This window comes from Mandrillus leucophaeus, unplaced genomic scaffold, assembly GCF_000951045.1.
Source record: "Mandrillus leucophaeus isolate KB7577 unplaced genomic scaffold, Mleu.le_1.0 Scaffold339, whole genome shotgun sequence".
In the NCBI taxonomy this organism is placed as follows: Eukaryota; Metazoa; Chordata; class Mammalia; order Primates; family Cercopithecidae; genus Mandrillus; species Mandrillus leucophaeus.
The window spans coordinates 3,882,216-3,889,359 of NW_012103576.1; positions in this window are offsets into that span (position 1 = coordinate 3,882,216).

The window sequence follows — 7,144 nt, forward strand, 5'->3', positions numbered from 1 at the left end:
TCTAAGTTAGGTGTATGAGTATTTGGATCTAATGATCCAATAGGCCAAAAATGTCACACACTGGAATTCTGTTTATTTTAGGGAGACCTAGCTGCAGAACCTTGTGGCTCCTGCAGTTTGAAGTCATGGACAAGGTTATCCTAGCTCCTAAAATGAATATTTACACCAATACCAGCACCTGCCTTTTACACATGGGAGATTATACACTGGCCCTGCAGCAGCAGTGCTTCAAGTTTGAGGACTAAACCTCAATCTCTTTTGTGGGACTTTATTCCCCAAATGTCAGTCCCTGGGGAATACAGTTGCCCTGTCTTCTTGAGATCATATCAGTGTCAGGGACAGAGGTGAGATCCAGGCACCATTAAGGGATGAATTATGGTAGTGATTGGCCGGGTGACTTGGGAATATTTAAATTCTGCCTTGGCCCTGTCACCCTGGTGTGTTCCACAAGAGACACATGTGATTAAAGAGTGGCAAAGGAAGTAAAATAACACTGGGGGCATTGACCCCCAGACTCCATTTCAGCACTCTACTAAGCTGACCACAAGGAAGCTTAGAGTAGAGATAGTGTGGAACTCAGAACCCAAACAGGATAAATAGCTTAGCATTTCCCTTAGGCCAAAGTCAAATTTCCAAATTTGCCATTCAAATGAGAAAAAAAAAAAGTTACAGCCACCAGCCCCAGAGAGAATGAACCCAGAAAGGGGCTTTCTACCTGTATGGGATTGTTTATATTCTCAGGGCTCCACCCAGTAAAAACTGTGGTTCAACAGCGCCCAGGAATCTTGCCCATCAATTCAGCACTCCTCCACTACTTGGGTAGGAGGCTGGGGAGCAGACTAGAGAGGAACTTTTAACTCCTTTGCCTGGAAGTCAATATGGACACTATGCTTGCTTAGATGCTTAGCTATGGCAACCAGGTACATTCTTTAGTGTGTGCTTGATTATGTGTTGATATGTGGCTGGAGCATTGACTAATACAGAAGGTATCAAAAGAGGTACCATTATAGAATGCAAACTCAATAGCTTTCTGTGAGAATCACATCACCTATGTGGGACTTATTTTCTAACACAGTTTTTGATTATTGGTGGGATTCTTTATCAGTGAACTTGAATCCTTGAGACAATGGTTTACTATACCATGATGTCACAGTATTTTGAGTCTTCTGGGAAATGGCAACTTGCTGCTGTTTACAATACTGGGAGAAAATGTGATACTTTCATATGCTGTTATAAATGCACATACACTGAAATTTGAATATGGATGGACTATGTTTTTAAACGATTTGTTTTTATTTTGTAGTTTTTAAAAAAAGCAATGTAGACTATACGTGAATAGTTTGCATGCCATAATTTTCCTCACGTGGAGATCTTCTGCAGTGCTAGGTAGGTGCTGTGGTATGCCAAGCTGCACTGCTTAAACCTCATAGAACTGGAATCAGTGATTTTATCTCTCAGGATGCGGGGATATGGATTTGCCGTGCTGAAGGAAATCATTCAGAATCACATTCAGAATTTTCGGCTTTAGGCTTTGAAGACAACTACACTTGGTTTGGCTTTATTTCAGACAGGCTCCATGTCAGTTACCTTTTGCTGCATAAAAATCTACCCTAAAACTCAGTGGCTTAAAACAACCACTTGCAACTCACAATTCTGTGGGTTAGCAGTTTGGGTTGGGCTCAGCATCTCATGGGCTCAGCTACTTTCAAGTTGCCAAATTCCTATTTATACATTCAAAGAAATCCTTATAAGTTCAAATAGGGGTATTAAATTAAACTTCTAGTAAAGTTGAGTTCTTATAACCAGAATGGTTCATAGTCTGAGAAGAAGAAAGCAACATGCAGAAAAAAAAAAAAAAAAAAGGCCTTGTGGTCAAAATAGTGGGGCCAAAACTGGGCAGTGAGATCAAAATGCCCTGTATTGTTTGAGAGTACCCTGAGGTTCAAGATATTTATTGAGGTTCAGGGACGGTCCTACCACCCCTATTCTGTCACTGGGTCAGAACTCAGACAAGGTTTTTTGAGGCAGGAGACCTTTACCTTTGCTACCTAAGCTGTTTGCTTCAGAACAGGCTTTCCTGTCACTTTTGCTGCCACCAAAGTTATCATGATTTGTGATCCCATAATTGCCATTATTTCCATGGATGGGGCTGGACTGACTGTGCCCTGTTACTTGTTATGACTAAATTAATGTTTCTGGGGCAAAATGTCTCAACTGCCATGTCACTGGTCCCTAAGTGAGATCCCCACTCAGTCCACCATTGGGCAAAGATGTTCCAGCAAAAATGGTTTGAAATTCAAATGCTTGAGTCATCTTTCTGGTCTCATAGTGGTTTGATCTCAGAAGCTTTGTTGCTCTTTCTGCCACTGGACCTTGGCCGTCGTCATCTCTGTCCATCCTGACAAATGTCATTAACTTTATTCATTTAAAATGTACTTGTCTATTTATTATTTACTCATTTGTATATTCATGCATTCAGTTGTTCATTCATTCTTCATTTTTAATTGCACCTCAGGTTAAACCCTAGGGAGAAGGGGTTGTGGCCATGACCCCTTCTCTGACAGAATACCCTTCAACCTTTGTATCCACAGGGACAGTCTGTCTCTGTTTCTTTATTTTATTGCCCTTGCCTCTCATTGGCTCTGTGTCTCTATCATCTTGTTACTTGCTCTCACATGCTCTTACACTCAAACAAATATAAATAGCTCTCTCCTCAGGCACTCTAGTAACTCGCTGACTACCTAAATAAGAACAGGTGGTTATTATAAGGACATCAGCCAGCAGGAATCGAGGCAGTTATGCTTTTCATCTCTCTCCGGGGCTACATGATGTCTCTCTCAATGTCTCTGTCATTGTCATTCTCTCTCTCAGCATCCCTGCTTCTCTTTGTATGTGTCCATAGCTCTAATCAATGGCCTACTGATTTTGTGCATGAGTTCTGCTTTTATTGTTACTTTTTCTTGCCATGATCCTTCGTAGATCCCTCTCTTCCTCAGGACATTTTTGGTAAACTCTAACTCTCATTTCTAACTGCTGCCGCCTTCACGTTTTTGAATGGGAGAAATCATATGGGCATAGATCATCTTCTGCATCAGGCCACATTGTAGGTAAGTGACTCGACTGACTTGGCTACAACTGGGTCAGGGGTACACCCTGTGGCTAAAGGGTGAGGTCATGTGATATAAAACTTGGCAGCAAGAGCAGCAGAGGTTGCAAGCAGGCAGTGGACTAACAGGCAGTAATTGACATTTTCATATAGTCTGTTTCTTGCCCGTTAGTACGCTGACCTTTCTCCTATATACAATACCAGAGATGTCTCTGCCTAAAACCACCTACCTATTACACCTCAACCACAAACATGTGCTTCCAGGAGAGACACAACTCGGTTTCATCTAGAAGCCATATGAAAGAATCATATTAAAAGCTGCCTGTCAGTCTCTGTCTGCAACCTTTAGGGGACATCCTTAAATCTTCAGTTCCTGGGCCTGCTTATGGTCTTTGGTTCAGCGTGTATATTGCATCCTTGCAGCTGCTTGGGAATGATGAATTATATACTGAAACCAGTAAGCATAAACTATTGCAGAGGAGTTCTTTCATCAGCAAATCTGACTAACTGGGGAATCTGCCTCTGGGAGGATTATCCCTGAGATGATCTGAGGGCAGCAGAAGTACACTTCTAGGTAATGTTGGCACTCTGGGCAAAGGCAACTTGAGGGGTTGGTTCTCAAACTCGAACTTGGATTGGAATCACCTGGAAGACTTGTTAAAACTCAAACTGGCCTATTGCCATATCACACTGAACATGCCCAATCTCGCCTGATCTTGGAAGCTAAGCAGGGTTGGGCCTGGTTAGTACTTGGATGGGAGACCCCCTGGGAACATGAGTGCTGTAGGCATTATTTAAATTTAATGTAAAAAAATCCAGAATGCCGAGCTCCATCTCCAGAGTTTCTGATTCAGTAGATACTTGCATTTCTAACAAGTTCCCAGGTGATGTTGATGCTCTTGGTCCAGGAATCACGCTTTGAAAACTGCTGTTTCTAGGGTGCCAATTTGAATCCAGGCCTTTGGTGGTTGAGCTGAAGTGGGCTTTGTTGTCTCGCTGTATGGTAGTTTCAATCTAGGAGAATTTCACTAGGTCATCTGACAGTTATGATCCTTGGAAGCCCTTGATTTGTAAACTCAAAACAGAGGTCTCCCTGTGTTATCCCTCCTGGCACCTGGATTGCCACTGTTCCTCATATGCTGATTGTGATGTCCATACTCACCTGGGATTAACTGTTGCCACTTGTGTCCAACCCTAGCTCCTCCAATCCTCTTTTTATATAGTGATACTTCTGTGATCACCTCTTGAATTCTCATTTCCTGCCAGGAAGGACTAATGCCCCATGCGTGAATCTTTCCATGCTTCCCAACTCAAAATTCCCAAGATTGGGAGTCTGATTGGTTGGCCAGTTTATTTTTGTGCCAGCTATGTCAAAGGTTGCTGACTGGCTTGTGGATTTTTGGCCCTTGAGTTGTGAATTCATCCTGAGTCTCACTGGCTGTGTCCAATGAAGGGCACACTAATATAATACATAACATGGCTGCTAGACAGTAGGGGCTAAGAGTAGAGTAGGTGGACAATGGGCCTGGGGTCTAGCAGGCATTGATGGACATTTTGAGTACAGTGTATTGACTGGCAGATTGATTTTTAGATGGTACTCACCATAGTGTTTATTTTAAATTATACTGCTATTACTGTAATATTAAAATATAATATAAATTAGAATATAACAATACTGGCAATTATTTAATAACCAGCTAAACTTGTTATTAAAATACTGAATACTACTTAGTGATTGGTAAATAGTTCCTTCCCTGAACCTCTTGAATGCGTTCTTACCCCAACTGACTTGATCCCTTCCTGAGACCCCCAACACCTTCTTACTACCCAACAAGTAAAGGGTTATTTTGTGGCATAGCAGAGGACTCCAGGCTTCTGCTTCAGGGCTAGGGTTGGCCTCCTCCATTTTGATTGGCTTATGTCTGTGCCATTCTGGTTGCTAATTATTTTGAATGCCACCCCATGATTTAGATGGAAAGAGGATCCAAAACTTATATTACAGAAGGCATGTGTACAATATTTTCTATGCGTACTTGCATCAATGTAGTTGTAAATAAAGCATTTCATAGTTTGATTGATTTGTTCTAAAGCAATTTCAACATGTCTTGCTTTAAAAAAAGGGAAAGCATGTCTTTTAAAAAGCATTTTAAAACTGATAATCTTTCCTTAGGTTCACTGTCTTCTTGCAAGTGAAATAAATTTTGGTCACAAATCAGAATGATTAGATTGTCTGTAGGTTAGTACTACATTCCAGTAAAACTAAACTAAGGGAAAAAAAATCCCCTTTATTTTACAGAGAAGAACTGATTTAATAGTATAAACTAGTTTATTAGAATTCCCTGCAGGGCTGTAATGGAAAACAAACTCAAAACAAACCAAGCACTGTTCAGTGTTTTCATTCCTAGTAGGGATTTGGCATTATGTATAGTATCTGGCCATAGGGCTATATGGTGGGTGGTGCAAGGATTGAGTAAATAACAGGGTCCCCAAAGGAACATGTGTTCATAGAACATATGATCTCTTGAAACAAGCTAGAATTCATTAACCAATAGTGAAATGTGTAGGATGCAAAGTATTGCCCCGAACTTTCACAGAACAAAATTACATTGGGTATAATCTTAAGCAGTTGAGGTATAATTGTGGAAAGGAACTACATTATTTAGTCCAAGTTTAAAGAAAATTAACTTTAGCAAATTTAAAGGGAGCCAGGAGCCTTAATCGAGAATTGTCTCCTGTTCCTAACCCCTTCAATGTATGAAGTAATAAAAATGTACCACTCAGATTTATTAAGATATGAAGCATTACTATAAAGCCACATGAGTAGTTGCGTGTGACTTGTGGAATCAAGGTAATTACTTCAGAGTTAAAAACTATGATTATTCCTCTTTGGGGAGGTGAAGTACTCTAGTGAATAGACATTGCGCCAGATGTCAGGAAACAGGCGAAGCTGCCACACGCCTGCTAAGCTATATATAGATGATATAGTGGTATCATGGTATGGGGGAAAGAGCACATGTTTTGGGAATCAGCCAGGTTGTAGGCCTGGTTTTTCCACTTAACTAGCTATGTGAGCTTGACACATTATCTAACTTTCCCGAGCGTGCATTTGCCTATCTCTAATGTGAGGATGACATACTCAGGGCTGACATTGAGTTGATACTTACCAGCATGGGTGGAACAGTTGTTTATAGCTGAGCTCTATCAGTGTCCACTCTGATTGGTGGGTGCCTATGTTGTACTGATTGTTAAGTATGTTGATTAAGTATGTTCAGTATGATCACTACTAAGAGGACTTAATGGGTAGGGTTATTGGAAGCATAAAATGAAATGATATATGTGAAATTCCTGGCATACAAATGCGACTGACTTAATATTAGTTTTATTTATTTTCCTGTATGACTTTTAAAAAATGTTTTTCAACCTAAAGGTGAGAGAAAAATTTCTGGCACTTGTTATCACTGTGATGTTAAGAGGTTAAGGAACTGTTTATATCTTATATTTATTCAGGATCTATTAAACAAATATGAAGTTCCTACTTTATGCTAGGCATTGAGAATGCTGGGGGTAAAAGGGTGAACATGGCACTGTCCCTGCCTTTTATGCATTCACAGTCTAGGAGGAGCAGTAAACTTCTGATTTCAATCCAAACAACCCTGAGAGTCAACATGAACCTGTAAGGTCAACATTTGTGCAGATTTAGTAGAGTCCTCCTCTAGGCAGGTAAGAGCTCACTTAGCAGCTGAGCTCAGGCTGGATTTTAACTCCCCCTTACTCCCTCATCTGTGTGCCCTGTGCAGTGCACAACCTACACAATTACACAAGGCCCTGAAAACGTTATAACTGATGTATACCCCAGGTGCTATAGGCCTGTAGTGGTAGGAGGTACTGAGTTTTGAAGGATAAATGACATTTGGCCAAATAGAGATGAAGGAGAAAAGCCTTAGCATGTGTGCAAAGACAGAGAGGTATGAAAGAACTGGGAGAGATTAGAGGAATAGTGGGTTCTCCAACCAGACAATATATTTGGACTCTTGGTAT